Genomic DNA, 16544 nt, shown 5'->3' with positions numbered 1-16544 from the left:
ATTATGAATTTACCCATTAAGTGTTACCTGTTGCATTCACTCCTTTAACCAGGAATATTTATTTCCTACAACAGCAGCCTCTTCCACCCTAACACATTTTTTAATCTTATAGCTGTGTTCTTCACTTTTATTACTAAATCCTGTTGACACCAGTGATTGTTTTATATGGCCTATATTTGAAACAATAAGTGCAGGACTCAACAGCATTGTCAGGAGCACAGATCATAAGCCTTGCTAAAATAGATGTCATCCTGCAACATCTGGTTCTGATGATGTCACATGTTACAAGGAATTCATGGCCAGGAGTCAGGAGATACAGGTTCCCTGTCCAGTTCTGCCACTGACATGTTGACTAATTTCCAAGAAGCTACTTTATTTTCCTCCATTTCCCCCTATTTAAGTATCACAGCCAGAAAAGACATGTCCCTGCACTGTGATAGAGGGTGTACCCTTTGCCTCATTTGCCTACATTTCATTAGAATAGAACACTACTCCTTGGCAAGCCAGTTAAGGCTGCAAAACTCCTTTCTTGTGGTATATACTGTAGTCTGAGGAAAGAAAAGCTATTTAGTTTTTTGGTGGTTGGGGCTCTGTGTGTGTGTGTGTGGCATTTTGGGTTTTTTTTCCTTGGAAGAGAAATCTACTCACATTTTAAGTAATTATGCCAGGTCAAACCGGAAGCAAAAGAACATTTGGTTCCCTTTCAACTCCTTTCCCCCCCACCCAAAAGATACTGTTTTCACAGCCTCTCATTATATTAAGGTAACATTGTTTTTATTGTGCCTGATCTGATCAAAAAACCCGATGCTATGCTGGGCACACAAGTATACCCCATGGGCAGTACCAAATATATAAAGTTCGGTAAAAGCATCAGAGAATATTTCCTTTTTCCATTAAACTTCAGCTTTTTCTCTCATTAGTGAGCACAGTTCAACCTCATCCTTCTGCTGACAGTGACAAGTATTCTTTTTGTTGAATGATGTTTTGCTTTCTGCCAGCCTACACTCTTGTGAAAGTCTACTAATAGAGTTTGACCAAAAAACCAGAGAAGATTAAAAGTGCCTTAAGTGGTTTTACTTCATACAGAAGAAAACTTCCTTAATAAAAGGTGAAAATTAGGGGTTAAGCCTGGAAAATCACCTTAACCTGAGAAATCAGCAACTAGCTTCAGAAAACAAAACTTGTAAGTTAGATAAAATAGTTGAAAATAAAGGTCAAAGCATATATTACGCAAGTGAAACCATTCCAGCAAACAGCTGAGTACATGTGTTAACATACAGTGAACTAATGACCTAAAACACAAGCATCAAAGCAATTTTGAAATATTTTTTTTAACAATCCAACTTCCTTATCTATTGGTCATAAACACTGACACCCCTGTATAAGTCTGTATTTGGCATGTTATTTTTGTTGTACCATTTCAAATATTTTGCAATTTCCAGAGGTAAGCTAGGCTGAGCTGTGCATTGCACACCAGCTGCAACTGCTCTTCCAATAAAGCAACTGCAGTTCATTTTCAGAATTAATTTCTACAGAGGCAGAAAGGTAAAGAGTTGAAATCTGCATATAATACACTCATGGTTTAGTTTTATTACACAATCCCCTGTAACACTCAGCTTTCCGTAGCTGAGTTTTGTTTGGCAGCTCTATCACCTTTTTGTTGGTTTTTGTTGTTGTTGAATTTTTGTTTGGTGGAGGTTTTTTTGGGGGGGAGTTGGTGGGTGGGATTTTTTGTGGGTTTTTTTGGGGGGGGGGCTGGGTGGGGGTGGGTTTTTAAAATTATTTTTCTTTTGAATGACTTGCCCTAATTTGTGAGTGGTTCCTCCCTATTTTTATTGACATAAAAGTATCTCGTCAATCCCCAAAAATAGCTGTTTTTTTTCTGCAAGTTCCACTGCTCTTTATTTGTAAAATAAAGGATGTAAAGACAAGACTTGAAGTGCTATTTTATAGTCATTGTACTTAGTGGAAATATTAATACACTGGGCTCTTGGTACTCAAAATTATTTATTCATGCAGTTGGTGTATTTAATTTTCAGTTAAAACTGCTTCATAGAACAATTGATCTAATCTTCTTTTAAAAAAATCCAAATCCAAACCCAACAACCTTTTCCTGCTTGAAAAAGAAGTTGTTTGTTTTGATTAATGTACTGAATACACCTATTCATGCTGACCTGGCCACAAGTCCACATTTCTTAGTGCATGGAGTAGATGATCCCTTTAGGTCACAACCATTTCATTACTAAAATAGAAAAAACAGTTCCCAGCATGCTATCTGGATCCTGCAATTCTTGCAACTTGACACACTTAAGATTGTAAAGCTGCTGATAATGAGTGACTCCACTTGTTTTTCAGTATGCTGCTTCTATCATGTTGTCTTCAACCATAGACTCTCTCAACAAGGAAACCTCTAAATGGAAGAGGAAATAGAAGGGAGATGATGAGACAATAGGGAGAAGTATTACAGTGAGTTACATCAAGAATTGAAAAGGAATGTTTTATTTTGTTGTGATACTACTCCCACAGCCCCTGGAGAAAGACTGCTCTGATGCGACTACTTCGTACGGTGATTAGATTTTCCAATGAGAATAAAGAACAATGCACCAGGTGACGTCTGTTCTCTCTGCATGGGTTCAAAGGCTACAGAGCTCCCCTGTTTGCAGAGATCCTTCTGCTCGTATCAGCCAAGGGGCAGAACACAGGTATGAGCATAGGATTTTAATTGTTTGCTCCTCCCTTGTTTTGGTACCCGGTTACGTCCCAAATGCTTATGAGGGCAGTCTGCTTACTGTGGCCCAGTGTACGATCACAGGGCTGTTTATTTTGGCTTAGAGCAAATGTTTCTCTAGTAGAGGACAGGAAAGCCACAAACACTTCAGGGATCCTCCAGATTTTGTCTCCAACATTCATACTCAGATTCCTAAAGTTAAAGGAAACCATATCACTAGGAAAACCCACAGATACCTCATGTAAGGGTGTTTCCTGCAGGAACATTGTACTGAATACATGCCTCTGCCCAGCACCTCCATCCAGCAAACTGCACTTCACAATGCACCCGCGTATATTGTGTGCAGTGAAACATCTTTGCAAAAGCCTCCACAATACAGACACCATGAGCATCAGGTACCAGCCACTCAAAGCACAGCCTCCAAAGCTCAAGTAGATTGTTGAACATCCCCAGTTTTAGGTAGACTGTTTTTTCCCCTCAGATGAACAGCTACCATCTAGACAGTGTATATAAAGGCTTGGACCTACCTATTTGATATAGATTAGACATAATGAATTAAGAAGCTGTGCCTCTAGAAAGTGTTCTATATGTTCTGCTTTGGTTTTGCAGTTAAGTTTATTTTTGGGATACAACTATTACAAATTGTTGAGTTCCTGGTTATCAATCAACAAAAGCCCTGGAAAAGTTGCATTTTTTCATTTATCTTTTAGTATGAAAAGAAAACAACAATTAATAAAGTTTTCTCTCTCTCTGTTTTTAAAGGCTTTGTTTTTCCCCTTTTTCTAATGTATTAAATTAATTGATTTTCACACTGTCACCTGCTTGTTTAGTATAACCGGTAACTGGATTTACCCTGTCTCAGCCATTCATAAACAGGTTTCTTTATGGGAAAAAAAAAAAGGCTGTTTATTGTTGCAGTTGCCACATGGTACCCCATTCATCACATGTAGCAGACCGTCCTCCCACAAATTAAGACAAGTCTTGGTCAGCACATCTAAGTGTGTATTTAAAGTTATTCTTTGCCCCTTCTCACAAGCAGAGATACTCTAATCTTCATTTTTCACCTTGCTTAAGCCAAGTATTATGGCAGCTTCACTAAGCACATGGGGTGTCCAACCAGGCTTACTCCAGCTGCTGTCTCAGAGACGAATGGGAGGCAAATCACTGCTTGGTGTACTTAATCACATCACTGGCAATCTGCATTCTGCTTTGGTCCATGGGTACTTAGAGATATACCTCCAGGGCACATTGCTGGGCCTGTCTTTCACTAATCATCTAGTAAGTGAAGAACAGATGATGCTAGGTAGTGCCTGGGAAACACTGGCATTGACTTGCTGGTAGCATTCATTAAAAGCAATGCTTTATTGTATCATTCCTGCTAGACAATCTCCAGGATCATCTGTGCATTGTATGGTGGTTTCATTTAGGAGACACAGCCGAGTATAGCCCACAAAAGAAATCTGAACACTCCTATCATCATCTAAAAACTCTATCACAGTTTTGTTGGGCCCCACGATGAGAAGACTTCCATTATATTCTGTCTAATGGTACAAAACTGTTATCCACTCATAGAGCAGTCATCCTCATCCTAGCAGAAGTTTTTTCTAAAAAACAAACCACTCTACAAAACCTCAAATTGTCAAGGCCAGGATCCCCTTACTCCACAAAATCCTTTCAGTAGTTTGATAGAATTCGGATTTACTACCCACCAGCAAAGGAATCTAGAAGGGGCGATTAATGATCCAGAAGTCAACCAAATGCACGTATATTTGATCACGTGTGTTCATCATATTTGATATTAAATCTTGGTCAACTTTTTCCAGAGCACATCCCCCTTGATTAAGACATGGTTGTATCCTTCAGCCAAATTATTTATGCTTCAATCTTATTAAAGCCCGTTGTTTTCAATGTGGAAGTCACACAAGACCAAGCTCGTCTCTGGGCTGTTCAGTTTCTCTTTGTCCCAAATGGACTGGAAGCATTGTGTGTCATTTATTATGCTCTTGCCCCTTGTAAAGTGGGGGAAACTCCTCTAGTCCAGGTACAAATGCAGGAACACAAACATTCCTGATTTACATTTCCTCTTCTGCTTTCTCCCATAGTATGAAGGATGCCCACAACCAATGATGTTCTGGGCACTTTGTTTCAAAGTCCACACTAACCACAAGTTTCAGCTCCATATTCAGACCTTTACAGTGGTGATGGGAAGTCTACGTTGTGTTTTCACTTCATATTTGCTCCTCCTTTTATAATTTGCACAATCTCTGTGAAAAGCCAAGGAAGGGCCTAAAAAAGGGAGGGCAGACTCAAGCATGCTTTTGAAGCTGAGCTCACACAGCCCCGGTAGCAATTGCATTCCCACTTTTCTGAAGTCAGAGGGTTTGAAGGGCTCTCGGCCTGGCTCACATAAGTGTCTCTGAGACACCATGAACATCTAATTCAAAACAAACTGAAATGGATGGTGCCCCAGAAAACTGCAGGGTTAATTGCTCTAGAAGTTAATGTACTTAGAATCAGAGCGCGAAATAATGTTCCTGCAGTCAGTGTGGGTGGCAAAGCAGGGATCAGAGGGGTCTGAGCTCCCATTACACTTTATTTTCAGAGGTAACAACCAGGTAACAATCTATTGGTCCTTTAACATCACTGGCCAAGCAGCCACATCAGTGTATGAACATACCACTTTCTACTCTGCTAAATAATTCTCATGTTATGTGAAATGGAGACAAAGTAACGCATCATAAGATTTAAACAAAAGTAAGTTAATTACACATACAGAACACCAGTGTTTTGAGCAAATAATTGGTCAGGTTTTTTTTCTAGAACAAGCTGCAACCCAGTGCTGTTTCACATCATGATTTACTCCGGTCTACTCCAAGGTTTTGAACAAAAAACTAAGGAGTCCTGAAAATGGAATGGCTTGAAACATGCCAGGAGGTGGCTTCTGTACTTCATTCTACTGAAAGGAGTTTTCTCCAAAGCAATCCATTTTGTAGAAATGGAAAGACCATCTCAGTATAATTATTAAAAATGTGAGCTTTATGTACCAGTGCAGAATATTAGGTATTTTACACTAAATACAGACAAATACCTTATCAAATTCACAACTGCAAGACACTTCAAAAGAAAACATACAGTGATAGTCTCGTTTCCCTCGTGTCAGATCATTTTATTCTGGTGAGACATCATTTGTTTCAAGATGGTATTACTGTATAGAAGTGATACACGCTAGAATTGCTGTAGTAACAGTGACAAGCAATTAGGCTAAATAAACCCAAAAATTCAGTTTGGTTTTAAGTATCACAGGTAGAAGCTAAGGCCAGAACAATTAGTTTCAACTAAGCTTACCTAAGCATACAATTCTTTGAATTTCAGTAGCAGATGAGATCTGCTAGAGCTTTGTTCATCTCAATGAATTGCATGTCCCTAGGAGTTGCATAAGTGTGTGGCCTAAGCAGTCAGCCTGAAGGGATAAATCTAAAATTATTTCTTTCCTTCTGTTTCTGTTGAAAGTTAGAGCTGTAATAAAGCCAGTGTTACTGTACTACAATGAGTTGTATTTTAGGTGTCTATTCTTAGATATGCTTTCAGAGCAGCTATGTTTATGGCCTCTCTTGTGTAACATAACTCAATATCCCTGTTATGTAGATAACTCAGATTTATGCCTCTATCCTATGAGACATTTCACAAATGCAGGCTTATTGTTGTCAGGCAGCTTGATGGATGTTAAATCCTGAAATTTACTCAAAGACATCCTGATAATGGCATAGCAATGTTGGTTTCAAATATAAATGCATCGCTGTTGTAGTAATCCATTCACTTCTCCACCCTCATCACCTTCTGTGATAGCAGTCATATTGCTAGAGAAGTGTAATATATTAGACATCACATTAACGTTACCCAACACACATGCATCAACACATTGAGACAGTTGGATAATTGAGTCCCACCAAAGGGAAGCTGCATTTTTTATCTTCGGCCTCATGCATGCTGTGATCATTGAATGTAAGAAAACTGACGCCAGGAAAGAATAAGCAAGAAATTAAGAATAGAGTATTTTTGCTTCATTCTGATTTAAAACTGACTTAACACCAGAAAGTGACAACTGCATAACAGCCATTTAGTATTGACTGGCCTGATATAAAATTTCCTATGACAACAGCCAGTAACACCACTACCAAATCCCTAAACAAGCAGCGACCATTCTGGTAACTGCAGTCCTGGAACTCTTGAACCAGCTGCCAGAGCAAATGAAACAGTTTTAAAGCAATCCTAGATGCATATGTAAATAGATTGCTCAACGGCATCTTATCCTAGCTTCAAGAAGCCTCTGCACAGCAAACAAGGAAAGAAGAATAAAAGCTGGTGGCATGAAGGCAGACAAAGTAGCCATGTACAGTAATATAACAGGAGGAAAAAATGTAATGTCATGTTAAATGTTTTTAATGAATGGAAGCAGCAGGCAATATGGAGGAAGAGGTGTGCTGCCAGAAACAAAAAGATCCATTTAATTGGTCTTCTGCTTTTCCAAGACACTTTGTTCAGCCTTGAATCTGCTGAGCTAAGTCTTCAGTAGTAAAAGGGAAAAGCTCCTAGACTGGGCACCTTCCATTCTGTTTAGACACAGCTTAAATACAAGGTCTTTTAAAGAATTTCAGACACTATTTTAAAACCTAAAACCCCATAACTGCATGAGTAATCATGTCAAGATTACTGAGCAGAGATATTAATGACCAGCTGAATGAGGTAGCCACTAGCATGAAAAGACCGAATATTTTAGCTTTCAGTGCAGTTTCTGGACAGAGGGTTGCTTTGGATTGAACTGACCAGCTTCTTCTTTATCCGTCTGGAGCACTCATTTCCCTTACAAAACTTTCTAACCATTTCAGTGTGGTTCAGATCTGGAAGTCAGATTCAGCTACATCCCAGCCAGAGGCTTCAGAAGAAATCACAGAGTGCCATGAGACTGAGGACTACCAAGTACCTGTGGATGTGCAGTTCTAGGGATAAATAATGAAAACGTTTAGGTAATTCCTTAGTTGTTCTAGTGTAAATCAGTTATCTGAAGCTAAGTAAGAGGGCAGAAATCTTACTATAACCACCCATAACAGCATGACCAGTGGTGTTACTGCTGCCTGGAGACCACAGTGGGCACTCTGTGCCAGAGGTCCACATTTTATAATCAGTTCCACTTGTAATAGAATATTAGACTTGTAAAGGAAAACTCAACTAATGAACAGTTTCCTTGAACCTTAAATACAAGCTATTATTTCCCATTATTCTGTACTCGCCTTTAGGTCTGATGAATTATGTACCCATTTATCCATTATTGGTTTTGCAGAAGCATTAATAGGAGGTGAAATATGGAAAGAGACAGCCAGCATTAGATAGTCATATCAAGCAAATCTCACCTCTGCAGGGCTCCTTTTGGAAAGCTGTTCAAAAGAAGTTCTGAAAGAATCCCCTCCTGCGACAGGAGGAAGTTATAACTTCAAAATAGCACAAGTAGCTCTAAGCAGCATTGAAAAAGTAGGATACAGGGTACAGCATCTAACAAATTCAGACCACATAGAAATCCATGATAAATGATTCATGCACTGCAGAATTGATAAATGACACAACACAGCCATTTAAGTAACAGAATGGAGACATATTGCTAGCTGAAAGGAATGTGATAAGTTTGTGACTCCTGTTAAAGATTTTATATAATTCTGTAGGGGTCCTCCCCACTTGAGTTGTGTGAATATAGAGCATTTTCCTATCCCTTAGGCAAACAAGTTAAACAGCATTAAATTTGTTCAGGAATCTGTAAGATTTCCCAGTTCCTGCCTTTGCCACTTCTAAATCTGAAGAGGGGAGAAGTAAAAGCAGCATTACAGAATGCTTTGAACCAGAACATGATCCTAGCTTCGGGTGGTCTGTCTCACTTCAGCCTTGTGGAGTATTTTGCTGAGTACAGTACGTTTATTCTGTGACCAGAAATTTATGATAATCTCATTGAGTTTAAGAGGTTAGTGCATCATCAGCTTGCCTTCTGAGCCAGTCCAGTCATCCTTTAATGTCAGTTCTAGAGTGTCGAAGATTGCTCTAGCCTCATGCCATTCCTTTCCCCAGGGTAGTCAACCCTACTCAGTGACAGTCACTGATAGTAGTACCTATTGGTGCCAGCTAAGTACTGGAGAAGGAACCAGCCCATTGATCTTTATTAGACAGACAGTCCTTTGTGTTAGCTGTAGGGTGAGCAGGTCTTGTACAGCACGCTGCCTTCTGCCTGGATAATGCAAGTCATTTAACGCACAGTCAGAAAAATGGGAAGTTAGACTGGCTCAAAAGGAAAAAAAAATCAGCTAGAGCCTCACTTCTCATGATCAGTTAGAGCCAGCAGAGATGTCTGGCACTGACCTCTCTCAGCTATAAGAGCACCAGTGCCCCCCCCTCACTGCCCCCTGCCCAATGCGGTGACAGGCAGGTGCAGGGAACTCCCGCCACTGCACCAGCTGCATTCAGTGTGTTTCCTCCAGGGCCAGGAGAGCTGCTGTGGTGAAATTCTGACTCCACAGAACATTAGGGACCTAAATCTGAGCAGAAAAAGTCCTGAACAGTAGTAGACCAGCTTCTCCCTCAAAAATTCAAATAACAAAGGCGCTGCTTTTAGAACAACCAGATTATTAAGCTTTATCCTATGACTTGAACAAGTGCAATTTAACTTTATCAGCCATCTATAACTAATTGGGTTTTGTTCATCTTGACAATTAATTTCTCTCCCAGGTGCTACAACTCGATGTCCAGTAAGACACTTCACATCACTGCAGCCTGTTAAGTAAACCATCAGATAGGTAATCCAGAGGAGGAGTCTATGTGTATATATAAGTGCAAGGTGTTAGTCTTTTCTTAAAGGTACCTGGACTTTCCAGTAAGTCCAAACTCCATTGATTGGAGTTGGCATTGGATTGGAAACACAGCATTATTACCATACAATGGACCTCTGCTTTACAAGCAGTGCTTCCACAGGAAACTTTCCACTATTTAAGTTTAGTGGTGCTTTACTCAGAGTTAAACAAATGCAGATAAGCTATTAATCATCAAGAAAGGACAAGGGGTAATTTTGGCAATACATTAATCCTGTCACCATCTGGGATGAAATTAATCCAGGAATTTACAAGAGAATTGATAATACTTTTTACTTCATTTTGCTGTTACATTACACCAATACATTTTTTTGCATGAAGCACCACTTATAATTCATGGCCCTCTACTTCCTGTGCATGCCTTATTTTGTATACTATATCAGCATCTAGTTTATAGTAAACCAGTCCTGCATTAACCACTGCAAAGTGGGAAATAAAGCCAGGAAAAAAACTATTTGTAATCCAGGAGAAGGATATTTATCCCCCTGCTAATATCCAAAAATAGTGGTTTACCGCCATACAGCATCCTGGCCATGCTTCGCTGCATGTGACATGGCACTGAATTAAGTCTAGGGAAATAAGTGATTAATGACATTAAGAAAAGCCTGCCAGGCATTTATCATTCGGAGCACACCAAGAGAGCAAAGTTGCTTCTTATTTTTTTGTGAACCATAGCTTGGACAGGGAAAATTTGGATTTAGTTTTATTTTGTGTCATAGCATTCTGTCATACAGAGCAGCACAGAGAAGGCTTTTAGACTTGCAGGGACAATGCCACACATTAATAGCAAGAGAGGTAATTCCCAACTTCACAGTGGTATTGAGAGGATAAATATTTCAAAGTGGGATTGTACTCTAGTGCTACAGCTCATGCAACAGTACTAGTAGCTGAGGTGGCAATAGGGCATAAGGTTATTTATGGAACAAGTCATGGTCAAAATTGTGTTTTCAGGTCAATTCCCTTTACACCAAGCATTCCTTCTTCTCACTGCCCTGCCCAACCAACCTCTTCAGTCATGAATATGCCAGCTGGTCTAGTGTGGAGCTGGTAACAGCATGTGTTGTTTGAGAACAGCAGGTACTGCTTTGGAAACATGATTGGATTTAGCAAAACAGGAATGCAGGATATCATACAGAAACAGTTTATTGCCAGTTGATTTGATTTGCTTTACTATAAAGTTTGAAGATGTGAATTTAATGCTAATTTTAACAAGATTTTTTTTTTTTTTTTAATTATGAAAGACTCATCTTTAGTGGAAGAAGGCAGGACAACCACTACTGGATGGGGAGTTGTGGAGAAACAAGAACTTAAGCACTTGTACACTGCCATTTCATTAATTCATACAGGGAAGCACTTACTGCCTTTCACTTTTGCCTCATAAGCTTCAGCAAAAGCCAGCCTACACCTTAATAAAGTAGCAAGCTAGCCAGAAAATGCTAGTATTTTTGCAGAAAGCAAGAAGAGGAGAAGGAATACTAGAAGACAAGCCATACTAACCAAGGCCACGTTATTACTGACAGTACGTTGGACTCCAAGGTAGGGTTTTTATGTTACACAGAAGTACAAGTCCACATGGTGCTACTAGGGAAGAGATTTTACCATATTAGCTCTTCAAAGTCTTTCAGAGGTGTCTTTTTGCTCCTGCTACACATCCTAAGGAAACAACACTAACCGATGGTGTCCACACAAGTTTCCTCCCTAGTCAGTACTATAAATCTACGACTAAGCTTGCCAGCACTTCCCAGTCTTAACCTCAGGTCCTGTTTTGCAGCCAGTTGCATCTGTAGTTCTTCATGAAGAACTACAGCAGAACAGAACTCAGCGCAAAAAGCAGAGACGGCAATGCAATCAATAAAGATTTTAGATATCTTTATACTTGGTGTAAGCAGCCACACATTACTACATGCCACATCCAAAACAAATACTATTTCTTGCCCCTACCTCGCAAAACCCAGTATGGCTGTGATAGTACATATCATTTCCCTGGATCCTGAATGCAGAAGAATTGTAAAAACTATTTTACTTGAGAGAAGCAATGAAAATATTTAGGGAAAAAAAAAAAAAGTTGTTTAACTAGACAGAAAATCACAGCTTTTACAGCTGTAACAATGAACCTAATGATTGTTCTGCAGTAAAGCTGATGGTATATGCTCACTGAAGGCCACATACATCTTCAGTTCAAAGCACCATGCTTTTCCAAGATGTGTTTTTTACAGCAAGGAAAGGTTGTTCTTCCTTATTTCAAATGCTAAAGTACACATCTCTTTAAAGCAGTGCTCAAAGATCCTCGGCACTTCTTTAAAAGTGTTACCTCATGGCAGATCATCAAAAAAGGTATCAGTCCTCCTTACACATATGGACAGTGACATGCAAGTTCTGTTAAGACACCCTTGGTACTTTATCAGTTGCTCAGCAGAAGAAGATACCTCCAAATAGATCACCTCCTCCTACAAAGAGAGGAGTCATTCCAGTACAGCCAGAAGGTGAATTTGACCCAGTTCACATGAGATTATGGGAGATAACTCCCAGGGTACAGGTTGAATTCTTTCAACATCAACTCACATACACCACAACAACTAAGGGGAAACATGTATTAGCATGCCTCATTCTAGATTAAAGCTTAATATCTTAATAAACTTTGAAAACCACTATACAGTCCAACCTCACAAGACAAGCTATAAGTTGCCTCCATTTCTGCAGCAAAACATTTTTATAGTAGCATATATTTCCATCCAGGGATTTCAAGTCCAGAACTTGACTGAAACCTAACTAGAGGCACATGTATTTTAGTACCCATCAAACTGTGCTTTTCCTCATTGTTTCTGAGGAATTCCCCAGCCTATTCAGTTCCAAAACCCAAACAAAGCTTCACATAAAACAGAAGGAGCTAGAAAATAAAAGTTTGAAATAGTGCTGAAGTGACCTTTCTAGTAGAAATATGGAAAAGAACATGCAGGTATCCTACATGTAACATTTCTGCTTTTCACATACACAATAAATGCTAAAGCACTTCTTACATAATAGATCCCTGTATTACAATTGAAATAGTTTCATTAACATAAAAATATTTACATACTCTCACATACTCAACCAAGTATTACCTGCTCACACCAACACCACCAAAGAGCCAATCCTACAACTTTAACCTAAGACAGTATTAAAACTTGCATAGAAGTCAAAAGGATATACCTTACTAATAGACTAAATAACCCACAGAGATTTTATGAGAATGTGCATTTTACCCATGCCTGTGGCTGAAAGCAAAACCATTTTTGTAAAATGGAACAATGAATGGAAAATGAAGCACAAAATATGCAAGTGCATTAAGGTATTGAATAGAAATAACAGAAAAGAATTGCCCACAGGGTGTTTCTGCTTGTGATCCTGAGTCACAATATATTACCAGAAGATCAAGTGGTCTTTAGCAGAATGAATGAAAGACATGATCACAAACTGCAAGTGACCCTCCACATGGAGGACATCAGCAGCACGGTCTGTGCTGCAGGAATACCAAAGATTACAAAGTTAGGAAAGTTCATGCTCGTTCACACAGCAATATGAATTAATAACTACATGAGGGATAACACAATATGTACAAGGACATCAAATTGTTGCTAGCAGATTTTCCATTGGAGTGAGAGGATGAATTTATATTTCTAAATTATGCTAATCCTTGTGTTAGTGCTTTGCTAGTTCTTTGTGTTTTGCTTGAATACTCAAAACTCAGAAAGAAGGTTAAATAAGGTTTCTTCAAAATAAAAAGCTAGTTAAAAAATCAGGAGACTAGAAGCACGAAAAAGAAACAAATAAAAAACAACCCCCGAACAGATGGAAGTCAAATATCTCCCTTTAGGGGTGACTGTTATTTCTGACAAGTCCAAACCAAAGATTTTCTATGGTTTGTTTCAAGACAAGGGAAAAATGTGTATATTTGGGTTGGCAATATCAGAATGCTCTCAGCATAATTTTGGGAGACATTTATAGACTGTGATAGGTTTCCAGAAAGACAAAGTATTTTAGTAACATGTCTTTATAACTGTCATAAAGAATCTTTCATAAATGCTGTAAAAATTCCTGGCCAAGAAACAGTGTTAAGTCTCCCTTTTATACTTTTCATTTGTTTGAATGATAAGATTTAATACACACACTTTGGAAAGTAATTTACAACAAGCAGTTACCAAATCATACAATAATGAAGATGGGTAGAAAAGCTCCTCACAGTTACATCTTATTATGGTGAAAATGATCATACCTTATATACAGGTTAATTATTTAATAATGTACAGCTGTTACATTAACTACTATTAATTACTACTAGAAATTATTACCAGAAGTTCATAGTTTTTTATATATCAAGATAGAACTGTGTATAGGTGGAAAATAAAAATATATTACCTGTTGTGCCACTGATCTCAATGTCTGTTGTTTCATCTGTGAAGACATGCAATCCCATTAAATGTTCCACTATGAATAGTCTAACATTTGGTTTCCTCCAAGAGGTCCATCTTTAACTGAAAAAAACAGTCTTTTAATTTAGGAAAACATTCAGGTTCATGCTTAAGTTTTCCCCAATCACAAGAATTCTCAGCTTCTGATTAACTTTGATTTAAATGGGACAGATTTGTTCATTTAAAGCTAGCACCACGCCAAGGACTGCCCTGACAGGTTTATTTTCTTTAATCACTCTGTTTTTCAACAGTCCATGCCTCTCCTTGTAACATCAAAGATCATGAGCAAGTGTCTAACTCTCCTCAGCTTTGCACAGAGGAGAAGAAAGGTGCAGAGCTCGGCTCTCTGAGCAATGCAGCGTCACGAGTTGTACACTAGATCCTTATTCTTTCACAAGTTAGCATGAAGGTAGACACCTCTTGCAAGCAGACCTAACCTCCAAATTAGGCACCACATACCAACATACAAAGGCGAGTTAAAAATGTGTTTTCCTCATACAGTGCCTAAGGAGGGTCAAGTGGCTTGGGACAAACGAGGAAAGCCTGTGTGCAGAGATGCTGGTAGGAAGCATTAAGCACACCAGCAGTCAGCAAAGCAGCTAATGCTCCTATCTGCTCAAATCACATACCTGGGGGGCACACTCCTGGGGGGATGCTGACTATGAATCACTGAAAAATCCAAATGGGGAGCATTTTCCTAAAAGCAGCAGAAGAATACAGTACTATGGTAAAGCACTTGGCCAAGAAGTTAGAGGTAGGGGTTCCAGGGTTTTCATAGTCTGAGAGAATTCAAATCTTCTGTAGAAATTCAGAAACCAGGAAAATAAGAGCCTGCAGGCAGGAAACTAACAGTCTACGGGAAAGTAAAAGTAGCCCTAGAGTTTCTTTGGCAGGGAACAAAAGAGTCCTGAGCTTGATTTCAGCTCCTTTGATAACTGCTTTGGGTTTACATCTAGCATGACTTCATATAAAAAGAGTAAATAGTCTCAAGGTCTAAGACCTGAGGCACACTGTGTGTTTCTTTCAGTACCGTTAAAAATATATTAAATTGTTAGCCAATGCAACCTTGCACTCTTTAGGACGGCACGACACATATTTAGTAGCTGTACGATGTCCTCCTCCCTGGTAAAATGTGCTGCTAACTTTCTAAGCAATGAGGTACTGAACCCATCCACCAGATTTATAATGAGTAATAGGCTTAAAAGTTTAAACCCTGTGCAGCAGAATAGATAGAAAAATTGTAATCAGTTATTTTCTTGGTATAACTCCTCCTAAACAAGTTTCCACTCTTACAATGGATGTGAAGGTTGAGAGGTTTTAATGACACACATTGTAATGTGTCTTAAGCACCTCAGCCTAGGGTTGTAGCTGAAATGAGAGAGGCAGAGACAGCAGTTCTAAGCCAAATCTAGCAAGGCTTACAGGTTTTGCAGTGCTGAGTCAGAGCGGGGGCACTTTAGCAGAGCACCTTGTCTTTGGAAGTAGGTGTCTTAAATTCTTCTGAAGAGAATGAAGAGAGTTCTGAAAGAGTTCCTTTATAGTGACCCACTTTCAAATAATCTGCTTCAGGAAAATGTTATCCTGACTACAATTCAGTAATAGTTGTTTTATTCTATGAAGAGGTTATCCTGTATTCACTGATTACTTCAAGTCTTCTTATTGACACCAAAGGGCTCTGAAACAAACTTACAGAAAAAAATATAATAAAAAATAAGGTTTACAGGTGAAGAAATTCTGCAAAAGCACTAATTTTTTTGAATTGTTGGTTAGGTAGGAAAATCCAGTTATGATTAATTTCCTAGTGTTTAATAGCAGCCCTATCTTGATGACTCCCTAGGTCTACTTTCCCCAGAAAGTATTTTGCTGTCCTCTTAACAAGTAGTGAGATTTCACAGAGAGCTTTTCATACAGTGAACCTACTCAAGACTATTCTGTGAAAAGTATGATGTTCATTTTGCATGTATGGTAATGTTTAAATAAATATGCTTCCCAGTGTGTTTTGCAAGACCCTGGAGAACTGCACAGAGTGGATAGATAGCTTCAAGTCATCTTCATTACAGAGAGCAGATTAACACGGCAGAGTAGACAGGAGAGGAACATGAGAAGAACTTACTTGACTGACACCCCTGATTTTATTAAGATGCTAAGAACAGGTATTAAAGAGGTCAAAATAAAAAGAGAGCTAGACAAAGAAGTTGCAACAGCTGGAGACTTACAACTGCTCTCTTACCACCCTCAAGCCTATGCTACCACAAGTGTACAAGCCTACGCTGAGACACACACCTTTATCCAAGCAAATGTGAGGAGGGAAAGAAAATCAATTTTGAACTGCAAAAATTCATGTGAGGTTGAAATAAATTCTCAAAGCATTAGTTTAATCTGAAATAGCAAAAGCACTTCTGTGATTCTCCTTCATTGGGAGGATTGAAGGAAATAGGGCTGGGGTGGTAAGTAATGCAGTAT

General features: G+C 38.9%; 1 long non-coding RNA gene across 2 annotated transcripts in view; it reads right to left on the bottom strand.

The window, feature by feature from the left end:
• Positions 1-1778: 1778 nt before the first annotated feature.
• Positions 1779-16544, bottom strand: part of LOC308062742 — a 55904-nt gene continuing 41138 nt past the window's right edge. For both annotated transcript variants that reach the window (XR_013927666.1, XR_013927667.1), the window contains exon 2: positions 1779-16544. This exon is cut by the window's right edge. This is a non-coding gene — a long non-coding RNA (uncharacterized lncRNA).

This window comes from Falco punctatus (assembly GCF_963210335.1).
Source record: "Falco punctatus genome assembly, chromosome: 4".
Lineage (NCBI taxonomy): Eukaryota > Metazoa > Chordata > Aves > Falconiformes > Falconidae > Falco > Falco punctatus.
This window is presented reverse-complemented; position numbering and strand designations above follow the sequence as displayed.